The following is an 11,831-nucleotide window of genomic DNA, read 5'->3' as shown; positions in this document are numbered from 1 at the left end:
AGCCGGTACTGCCGGTCAAAATTTCACTGCGCGCTTTTACGCAGAAAACTATGTTTTCCGACTCGGAAAAATTCGCTGAATCCAAATATCATATTGAAATCATCAAATTTCAATTGCCAAATCTTCCAACCATATTCGCTCCTACTTACTCATTATTTAATTAATTTCGGTTAGACCGGGTATTACAAATAGAAGATAATAATTAGTTAAAATTTTAAAAATTTATAGAAAAATAATATTTAGCCATGTTAAAAATAAAAAAATCATTATAAATTATCTTTTTATTTTTTTGAATACTATAATGTGTATATAACATTATTTTTTCATCATTTTAAATACTATAATAAGTATGTGTATAGGTGTCTACGTGTGTAGTTCTAATTTTTTTAATACATATATATAGTTCTAATTTAAAATTTTAAATATATCTAAACTAACTTAGGGCTTATTTGGGTGAGTTTCTAAGAAATTTTTTTTAAGTTATATTTTTTTTAAAGATCTTGTAGAAAAGTAAAAGTAATTTTATATTTGGATATTTCATACAAGAAGATCTTTTTATCTATCAATATATTTGGGTATAACAATATTAAAGTACTTTTTTGTTTATTTATTACATGAAAAACAATTTTTTAAGGAAAAAAGATCTTTTAAAAAAAGATGTAAATTACAACTTCTCAAAAAAAAAAATTTCTAATGCTTTTACTTTTATTACTAGAAATTTGCACTAAAAAATAAAAAAATATTTTTTTATTAAGATAATGGCGCCCAAACAAGCATTTAGGTTGGTTGAGTGGTTATCTCGTTCATTGACTTAAATAAGTATTGGAAATTTGAATTTCGCCTCGTTTATGTAGCAATTCATTGACCAATGATAGATTCTTAATAGAGCTCAGATCCAGGACAAATTAGTTCTTGACCGGTTTGGTATTGTGGGAAACAAAAAAATATATATCTATACTAAAGGGATTTCAAGTTCTTCACTTGTGCAATGAGAAACAATACTGAGAACAGAATTTGTAGCACATACGAAGAGTAAATACCCATAATAGTCCCTGAGATTCACGCAATTACTCATAGTAATCCCTAAGATTTCGATTTCCCTATTGTAGTCCTCCAGATAGAGCTCCGAGCACTCAAACTAGTCCCTGGCCATATTTCAGGTGATAACTCATCACCGGAGCGCTGACGTGGCCTAGGATTGCCACGTGGGACATGTCCAAAACGACGTCATTTTGGGTTTGGTGCCCTTGGAAGCCAAAAACGACGCCGTGTAGGTGTTACTTAATATGAAAAACAGTTTTCTCCACCAACACAAACACTTCGTCTCTTCTTCTTCCACCCTCTGAGTTCTTCTTCATCTCCCCAACAATGGCGTAGCCGTAGGGTTGTATGTGCTGGGTTAACAAAAATTTGAGAGAAGAAGTCATCTGATCAGAAGTTGTTGTTGCTCTTCCCTTCCCTTCCTTCACCACAAAGACGAGGTTCTGACGTTGTGATCGGACTCAAGGTAACTTTTTTTTATTATTTTGCATTTTGAATACAATGTTGGTTGATGATAGCATTGGTCAGTGTTGTTGAGGTTCTGGAGTTTTGGTGTCATTGTAGTGTCTAGGGTTTGAATCTTGGTTGGGGTTTGTGGGGTTGCTGTAATACCCGAATGAAACAGGGAAGAAACAGGGAGAAGTATGGAGGTTTGGAAAAAAATGTTTTATTGTGGTGATTATTTTTCTTTTTTAATGCATGAGTAGGCTTTCAAATTCTCCCTATGTATTGTAAAAATTTTAAATTTCTTGCAGATGGAGAAGTTGGACATCATGTTTCATCATGGGGGTGACTTCAAAAAAATGCAGAAGGAATTATGATATATTATCCAGACAATAAGGCCTGTTTAGGTGATCTAGACACTGATACTCTGGATGTGTTCTACATACGGAACTACCATAAGGAGCTTGGGTACAATGACATTAAACAGTGCTGGTGGCATGTTCCTGGAAAATGTTTGGAGAAGGGGTTGAGAAATGTAAACAGTGACAAAGAGATAAGAGAGATGGTGAATTATGCTAGGACAAATGAGGGATTGATTGATATATATTTCGAGCATACAGTGTCAGTGCCGGAGGTGTTAGAGGGAGATAACACAGTTGTGTACTTGGATGATCATGGTGGAGAGGGATGTAATGCAGGTACAGATACTGATGTGAGTCCCCCAGTTACAGAGACTCATGCAATCATAGTTGCTCCTCCTATCCCTAAGGTTGTACCCAACACTTCTTGCAAATCCAGTCCCAAAAAAAAAAAACAGAACATCTCCACGGCAATCACAACCATCACACTACAAAACTGCCAATCCTTCCAAGACAACCAAACCTGTGAAGAAGACCAACTCCCCAAAAGTCACCAAGCCCACCAAGCCCACCAAGCTCACGAAGCCCACCAAGCTCACCAAGCCTACCAAAATCAGCCAGCCCATGAAATCCAGTCAGAACACCAAATCAGATAGGAGCAAGAAGCAGAAACTGTCCAAGAGACCAAGTATTTCCAGGAGACCCTGTACACGGTCTGCTGCTAGAGGATTTACTAGCAAAGTGTTTAACAATGAAGTTCCCTTTGATTTATCTTCTGACTCCTCTGATAGTGAAGAGGATAGCATGTTCAAGCCAGGTCCGGATGAGGGTAGTTCCTCTAATTCTGAGGCTACAGGGAATGATCCTAAAACTGGGAGTAGGATTAGGAGAAACATGACACATGCTACGGCGGGTAAGAGAAATATTAGTCCACTAGGTAAAGGGAAGGAGAAGATATTACATGAAGACGATGGTTTGGTGGAGGAGGTGAGCGACGCTGAGGTTGACCTTAGGTTTGTGGGTTGTGTTCATGAAGGGGTTTGTGTGAATAAACAGCCAGAAGACTTCTGTCACAGATGGTTGACCATGGACTCATACAAGGAAACTTATAACCACCACATTAATCCAATTCCGGGTCAACCACTGTGGAAAAAAGCAGAGGACTGTAACAGGCCACATGCCCCTAAAATCAAGACAAAACCTGAAAAACTAAAGATGAAGAGGAGGATGGATGCGGACGAGAAGAGTGCTTTTGGAACTAAGAAGCCTAAAGTTGACCCAAAACTCTCAGGCAACACTGCAGATGGTGTACACCTAAAGAGACAGCTGAGTGCCTTTACATGCAGTTACTGTGGTGATAAGGGGCATACAAAGAGAGGCTGCAAAAAGAAAAGAGATGCTGATGCTGCTACTGCTGCTGCTGCAGCAGCAGCCGCTGCCGCTGCCGCTGAGGCAGCTGAGAAGAAGAAAAATGATGAAGTTCATACTGTGCCTGAAAAGCCTGTTCAGCAGCCCTAAGACGTTTCTGGCCAAGCAGATTTGGGAAGCAATCCCCAGGAGATCGAATTAACTCAGCCTTCTGCTTCTGAGCAAGAGGATTCTGGAATGGTAACTAAAATTTTACATATGAGTATGTTGTTATTTCCATGCATAAATAATAGTTAACGCCACTTATTTCTCCTATAGGATCCTGCACCGAAAAGACCTTCCAAGCTGTCACCACGAAGACGATCCTCTAATCAGCCAACCGCACCAACAGTGAATCCCTTGCAGGGTGCATCTTCAGCAACATCTTCAAAGTTTGCCAACTTGATGCAGTTCATCCCAACGCCAGGATTTAGGCCCCCAAGAAAGAAGAATTGAATACTTTAGATATATGTACTTAGGAGTTTCTGTTTTGTGTTTTGTTATTAGTCTTTTCCATCGTATAATGACTTCATGGTGAACTGTCATGCAAAGGCCTTTTTGGTATGCCTTGGCCTTGCTTTTGATGAAACTACAGATAGCAGCAACATGGTTTCTAGGCTGCCTTTTACAGTCAACTTTTGTTGTTTCTTGATAGACAATGGAATTTATGTTAATATACTATGCTATGTGGTTTACCATTCAAGAAGCAGTTTCTTTATTTTTTTTCATACACAATGGAATTTAAATTAACAACAATTTCAGAGTTAATAACACTTTTCATTCCATCAAGAAGCAGATTTTTACAAATGTTGATAACAAGAAACCCAAAACCACCAATTCATTCATCATTTACAATACAGGATCACCAACAACACTCAATACACACACACCTAACACTAACAACTGGGTCATCACTTTTTGCATCTGGACATCCTCCTCCAACCTTCGAAGCCTCCAATCAACGTTGATCTTCACTTCATCACCACACGATTCTGACTTTTCAACCTGTTCCTCATTCACAGAATCTGCCCACACAAAAAGCTCGTACCATCTCTTCCCACTTGTCTGCAACCAATAAAGGATCAAAGTTTAGAGAGGAACTGCACAAGAATAGTCAGGGGAGTCATAACAACACAAGAACAGTCAGGGGAGGAGAATAACAGCAACACAAGTGATTACTCTAACCTACATTATAATTGGGGCAGCCATAGAACGGTTTATTCGGATTTGAATCTGTGTCAGACCATCTGAGAACTGGCCTACAGCCACAGCCGCACCATTCTGGCGGGACCGATCTTCTGCTCTTCGTTTGCGTTCTACTCCGGTTCCAGCTAGATGGGGAACGAACAGAGCTTCCACCTGTAGTGCTACCTCCACCCATCATTGACATGAGTAGCAGCCCCGGATGAGAGTGCATGAACAGGAACAAGTGTATGGAAGAGGAAGAAGAAGAGGTGAACAAGACGAAGAGGGGAGGTGTATGAGAATTTGGGGATTTAGGGTTAATTATACTATGAGGGACCAATCTGGGTAAAAATTGGAACTTAACTAGCTCAGCTAGCCGTTGGCAGCAGTCCAGCGTGGCAATCCTAGGCCATGTCAGCGCTCTGGTGATGAGTCATCACCTGAAATATGGCCAGGGACTAGTTTGAGTGCTCGGAGCTCTATCTGGAGGACTACAATAGGGAAATCAAAATCTTAGGGATTACTATGAGTAATTGCGTGAATCTCAGGGACTACTATGGGTATTTACTCCACATACAAATTAGAGAGAAAGAGATGAAGACTTGTGTTTAGAACTGAATATTAACTTTGCATTGTATTGAAACTGAACTAAAGAACCAGTAGCACGTACAAGGCATATATATACATAGTGTTTTTTACCCTGCTGCACTACTCTGCAGACTGCAGAAACTAATATTTAACTAACTCAATTCTAACTAACCAAACTGATCTTTACCCAAATAACTAATCTTGAACATTCTCTTCTTGAATCTTGACATTAGACTTTGTACTCCTAATATCCCCCCTTAAACTCAAGTGAGGCCTTGAACACACTCGAAGTTTGGGTTTCAGCCTGTCAAAAGTACTAGCAGACAAAGGTTTAGTCAAGATATCTATAATCTGATCTGTCCCTGGGATGTGAACAATGTGAAGAGAATTTGTCTGAAGCTTGTCTCGAATAATTTGCACATCCAATTGGAAATGTTTAGCGCAATTATGCAGCACGGGATTAGCTGTTAACAAAACAGTGCTCATGTTATCATAGTATATGGTTGGTGATGTCTTTAAAGAAATCTTCAACTCTGCCAACATATTCTGCAGCCACTCCAATTCTGCTTGGCAAGCAGCAAGGCTCCTGAATTCTGCCTCTGTGGAAGACCTACTTATGGTAGGTTGTTTCTGAAAGAGCCTAGCAGCGGAAACAACACAAATATCCAACACAAGAACAATATGGAAGCACTCACAACACAATATGGCAGCAACTATAACAAGCAAATATAGCAAGTAAAGCAATAACAAGAACATACCGAGATTTTAATGTGGAAAACTCCCTCAATGTGAGAGGTAAAAACCACGGGTCATCCAGACCAATAAAATAACTCCACTATAATCAAATGAGGTACAAAAATAAAAAGCAAGAAGATAAAATATACCCAGAAAAACAGAGCAACTGTCGAAGCCAATTTCTCCCTCTGCAAAGTTCAATTAAAATCTCCACCGTTCAGAATGAAGAAAAAACGTGAAGAATCTACAGTTCAAATTTCACGTCGATCCAACGGTGAAATAATGAAAAGTTGCCGTTCCAAGATTGCTACTCTGTGTAAAAACGGAAAACCTAATTTCTCTATTGCGAAGCCAATTTCTCTCACTGAAAATCTCCAATTAACATCCCCACCAATCAGAATGAAGAGCAAGATGATACGAACACGGAGTTTAAATTTCAAGCCGATCCAACGGTGAACAACTGAGAAACTGCTATTTGAAATTTACTGCTTTGGGCAAAAACGAAAATTCTACTTTCCCCCTTCTCTTTCTCTCATTGGTGGCTACTCTCTCTAACTCACAATGACCCCAAAATCTGAATTAGGGTTGTGATACTAGGGTGCAAGAATACACTCCAAAATGTTGGGCTTGCACCTCACAAAGGAGAAAAAAAAAACCCAACAGTTTCCTGCATGGCCAAGACACAATATTAGTCCTAAGAAAACACAAAAACCACTTACTGACCTCCTGTCTTCAAGATCTGCAGCTCAATCCGAGTCTGAGAAACCGTACAATTTATTGTCACAGCACTTCTGAATCAACAATCCATGATCCTTGGTTCTTTGAAGATACCGAAGTACCCTTTTTGCTGCTTTCCAGTGAGCCAGCAATGGAGAATGCCTGAATTGACTAATTTTAGTGACTGCATATGATATATCTGGGCGTATGATGGTCAAATACTGCAAGGAACCTGCTACTGTTCCATATAGTTTAGGATCTTCAAAACTTTCTGAACTTGTAGACATTAATTAAAGGGAAGAAACCATTGGTGTTGGCATAGGACTAGCCTCACCCATGCCAATTTTAGATAAAAGATCATGAATGTACTTTGTTTGTGATAGATGCAAATTTTCAGAATCAGTTTTGTGAACTTCTATGCCTAAGAAATAATTTAACTCACCAAGATCTTTTAAGAAAAGACTTTATCAAGAGAGTGTATCATAGAATCCACTTCATAAGCATCAATGCCAGTGATGATAATATTATCTACATAACACAAGATATATATAGCAGAATTTGAAGTATTCCTAACAAATAAAGAAGTATCAAATTTTGTACTTTGAAAACCAAAAGATGTTAGAGTCGTGCTAAGTTTATTGAAGGGGCTTGTTTTAAGCCATATAATTATTTATTTAGTTTACATACATGTGCAGAAGAGGATTGTTCAAAACCAATTGGTTGCTTCATATATATGGTGTGATGCAAATCTCCAGTAAGAAATGCATTATTGAAATCAAACTGTCTTAAAATCTAGTTTTTAGACACTGCAATGCTTAATATTAAACGAATTGTAGTGGGTCTAATGACTGGATTGAATACTTGCTCAAAATCAAAACCTTCCTCTTGATGGAAGCCTTGGGTAAGAAGTCTAGCTTTATACTTTTGTATAGAGTCATCCAGGTGCCTTTTGATTGTAAATATCTATTTACAACCTATAATCTTACCTCGGTAGGCTTTGGAACTATAGCCAAGTGTTGGTCCTCATTAAAGCTTGGTATTCCTCTTCCATAGCTTTCTGCCAAAGAGGAATTTTGAGGGCAAATGATGCTGATTTTGGACGATGTTCATCAAATTCTGAGTTTTGAAGGATTGTGGTAAAAGTTTTGGGTTTTAAACTGTTGGTTTTTGATCTAGTAATCATGGGATGGACATTAGTTGGAGAATTTTTAGTTTTGATATGAGAAATATCAGAATTATCAATAGGAGAAAGTGGAATTTCTATATCTGAAATAGGTAAAATTGGTGGATTTTGCTGAGGGACAAAGTTTGAGGATGAAGGATCACTTATTTTGATGTTATTAGGTAGAGAAGAGGAAGGATTGGTGGCAGGTTCTAAATGGCTTGAGCTAGAGGGCATAGTTGATGATGTAGGGGCAGAATGCTTCAGAGGAAGACTATATGAAGCAAATAATGGTGAGTAATCATAATGTGGTACATCAAAAACAGATTTGTTATTGGTTGAATTATTAGTAAAGATCTGTAGATATGGAAAATCATTTTCATCGAATAAGACATGTCTATAAATATAAATTTTGCCATTGGAGGACAGACATTTGTATCCTTTAAAATCAGGTGAATATCCTATAAAAACACACTTACGATATCTATGTTCAAGTTTGTTCATAGTGTATGGTTTTAACCAGGGATAGCAAGCACTTCCAAAGATTCTCAGTATAGTATAATCTGGTTTGTGTGAAAAGATTAACTCATATGGTGATCTGTTATTCAAGGTTTTAGTTGGAATTCTATTAACAAGGAAAGGGGCAGTAATCACAGCTTCATCCTAGTAAATTAAAGGCATGGAAGCTGTAGAAAGCATAGGTAGACTCATTTCCACTAAATGTCTAATGCTTTCTTTCAGCCAATCTATTTTGTTCTAATGTATATGGGCAAGAAAACCTATGATGAATGCCTTCCTGTATCAAGAAATTAGTGAATTCATTGGAAGTATATTCAGTTCCTTTATCAGATTGTAGTTCTTTGATTTTGCAATTAGTTAAATTTTCTATGTAGGACTTATACTGTGTAAAAGCTCTAAATAGTGTTAGCAAATAAGTGCAAGTAAATTGAGTGTATGCATCTATGAAAATGGCACTATCTATAACCTAAATGAGATGTAAGAGGTGCAGGTCCCCATACATCAGAATGCACAAGTTGTAATGATGTATGATAGTGTTAGAATCAGAAAAGGGAAATTTATGCATTTTTGCATTAGCACAGTTTTCGCAAATATTGGCTGAGAAAATGGATTCATTTTTATTAAGATCAAAGGGAATACTACATTGAGAAAGAACTTGTCAAACAGTATTAGTGGCTGAGTGTCCAAGTCTCTTATGCCATAAGTCAAAGGAAGAACAAAGAGTAGTATGTAAAGTTGGAGTCATGTTTTAAAGATGCTGGTTTGGGTACAGTAATGTTGATAAACTTGTATAATCCACCATTCTTATAACCATGCAGAAGAATCTTATGAGTGTATTCACATTTCACAACACAGTAAAATGTATGAAATTGAAAATAAACCTTGTTGTCTTCAGCAAATTTTCTGAAACACTTAACAAGTTCTTTGTAATTTCAGGACTGTGTATGAGTTTTTGTAAAGAAAACCATTTATTTGAATCAAAAGAATAAAGCAAAGAACTACCAATATGTTGTATAGAGATACCTGCACTATTTTCAATTTGCACTTGATCAGGTCCATTGTAATCTGATCCAGAGAGCATATTAGAAGAATTTGGTGTCACATGATATGATGTACCAGAATCCGGGTACCATGATGAATCTGTGATGGTTGATGGAACAGCAACATATGCAGAAGGATTGTGAAAAGAATTTGCTGGTGGAGGAGGTGTAGGTGCTGAAGAATTGCTAAATGAAGGTACAGATGAAGAATCTTGAGAAAAATTATTGTTTCAAATGAGTTGAGATTGTGATGGGGAGGAATTTTTTGGTTGAACCTATGAAAACAGTGCCAAGCTATGTGGCCAATTCTTCTACATACTTGGCATTGTGGTCTTGGTGATGAATAAAAGCCTCTACCTCCTCTTGAGAATCTTTCTCCATTTCTTCCTCTTCTACCACTGTCACCTCTATTAAAATTGGGAATAGCTGGAAATGAATTATGAGCTAAATTTGCTTGAATCAAATTGGGTTGAGATCTTTAGTATTTTTCTAACATATCATCATTTGTGAGAATAAGAGTTTCAACTTCACATAGTGTGTACAATTCTGGTTTGAAAGTGATTGTTATATGAAGCATCAAGAATAGCTTCAATCTGTTTTGTTGGCTTAAGAGGTTTTCCCAAAGCTGCTAAAGAATCTGCAATAGTCTTGATTTTAGAGATGTATTTTTTTGCTGTCAAACCGTGTTTCTTGGTCATCTTCAACTGTTCTTTCAGCTGTTTAATTCTGAATTTAGTGGATTCTGCAAAGTAGTTTTCAATTTTCTCCCAAATCTGATAAGAGAAAGTGCACCCTACCATTTCTGGGGTAAAAGCAGAATCCATAGAAGCCAGCAGCCAAGAAATCAAATTCTGATCATCTTCAACCCATTGCTTGTATTGAGGAGATTCAATACCAGCTAATTAATCTTCAGCTGCAGAAAATTGTTGAGGAATCCTTTCTTTAAACAAGTGATCTTCCAGAAGCTGACCTCAAATGGCAGCAAGTACCTGTTGTTGCCAAGTTCTATGATTATTCTCTCCCAGCTTGTCTTGAATTGGATTGAATAGTTTCTGATTGAAGAATTGTTGAAAAATCTGATTGTTATTATTGTTGTTGTTGTTGTTTACAGCCACATTGTGTGATGTGACTGAATCATTTGAAGGAGAAGCTATGAATATTTATCCTAAGCTCTTGATACCATAAAGGGATTTCAAGTTCTTCACTTGTGCAATGAGAAACAATACTGAGAACAGAATTTGTAGCACAGACGAATTAGAGAAAAAGAGATGAAGACTTGTGTTTAGAACTGAATATTAACTTTGCATTGTCTTGAAACTGAACTAAGGAACCGGTATCACATACAAGACATATATATACATAGTGTTTTTTTACCCTGCTGCACTACTCTGCAGAAACTAATATTTAACTAACTCAGTTCTAACTAACCAAACTGATCTTTACCCTAATAACTAATCTTGAACATTTTTTTCTTGAATCTTGACATCAGACTTTGTACTCCTAATATATACCTAAACATTATTTTGCATATTTTTGCCCCAATAATAAGTTTTATTTAGGTCCTCATTGCTTACATGTGTATCTAATTATAAAATATTATATTAGTGAAAATAATTATTTTTTATATTTATCTCGTAAACGGTTATCTAAATTCTAAATATTTTATATTACTAGTGCATTAAAATTAAATCTTTTAAATAATGTAAGGTGAGAATTCATAATTTATAATATAAAAAAAAACAATTTAAAAAAAAATCTAATTAAAACTAGAGTGCTGAGTGATAACCACAAATAAATAAATAATTGAGATTTAATTGTTTTCAGAGTCCGATATCATTTTGCTCGATTTTTTAATCGAGTCTGGTACTCTGGTACTTTAAAAACTTATATGAAGTATTTAACTATTTATAATGTAAATAATTATTTGTATATTTAGATAATTACTAATATTCCAAACTCACCTTTGAGATAAAAGCAAGCATGGTCCTGTTTAAGTGTATCACAACCAGATATGTGTCCAGCCCAAAGTGGGGGAGAAAAAGAAAATAAAAAGGTTTCTTAATTCCTAACCCTGTCTTTATATTTTATACAATCCATCGCATTCAACTTGTTATTGAGAAATACATCAAGCTCTATGTTAAAGACAGAGCAAATGAGCTAGCTTGATCTAAATGTATGATGTATTTTGTAATATCAGTCAGAGATAAATGTTTAAATTTTTCTGGGCTGCACAAGAGGAAGAGCCAAGACTGCACTTTTAATCAATTTAAAATGTTGCACTGAACATGGATTATTAGGTAGGTAAAGATTTCAGATTTTTGATAACTTATGGTTGATTTATCATTAAATTAAAAATGAAGTGAATAATCTTTTGTTTCGGTCAGAATTTTTTTTTTGTTTTTTGGTTAGGTAGATTGGGTAACCCCCAATGTTAGGTACAACACACCCTCACACACTCCTCACATAATTTTTGAGCTAAGGCTCATTGGCTCAAGATTTCTTTTTAAGACAATTCTTTTAACCAGTTTTTGGTATTCAACTATTCATACAGGGTTCAAGCCCATCAGTTAAGAAACAATATAACAATACAACTTTTTGTTTACGTCCAAACAAAAAATACTTTGTTGGTAAAAT

Source organism: Arachis duranensis, chromosome 10 (genome assembly GCF_000817695.3).
Source record: "Arachis duranensis cultivar V14167 chromosome 10, aradu.V14167.gnm2.J7QH, whole genome shotgun sequence".
In the NCBI taxonomy this organism is placed as follows: domain Eukaryota; kingdom Viridiplantae; phylum Streptophyta; class Magnoliopsida; order Fabales; family Fabaceae; genus Arachis; species Arachis duranensis.
Note: the sequence above shows the minus strand (reverse complement) of the source record.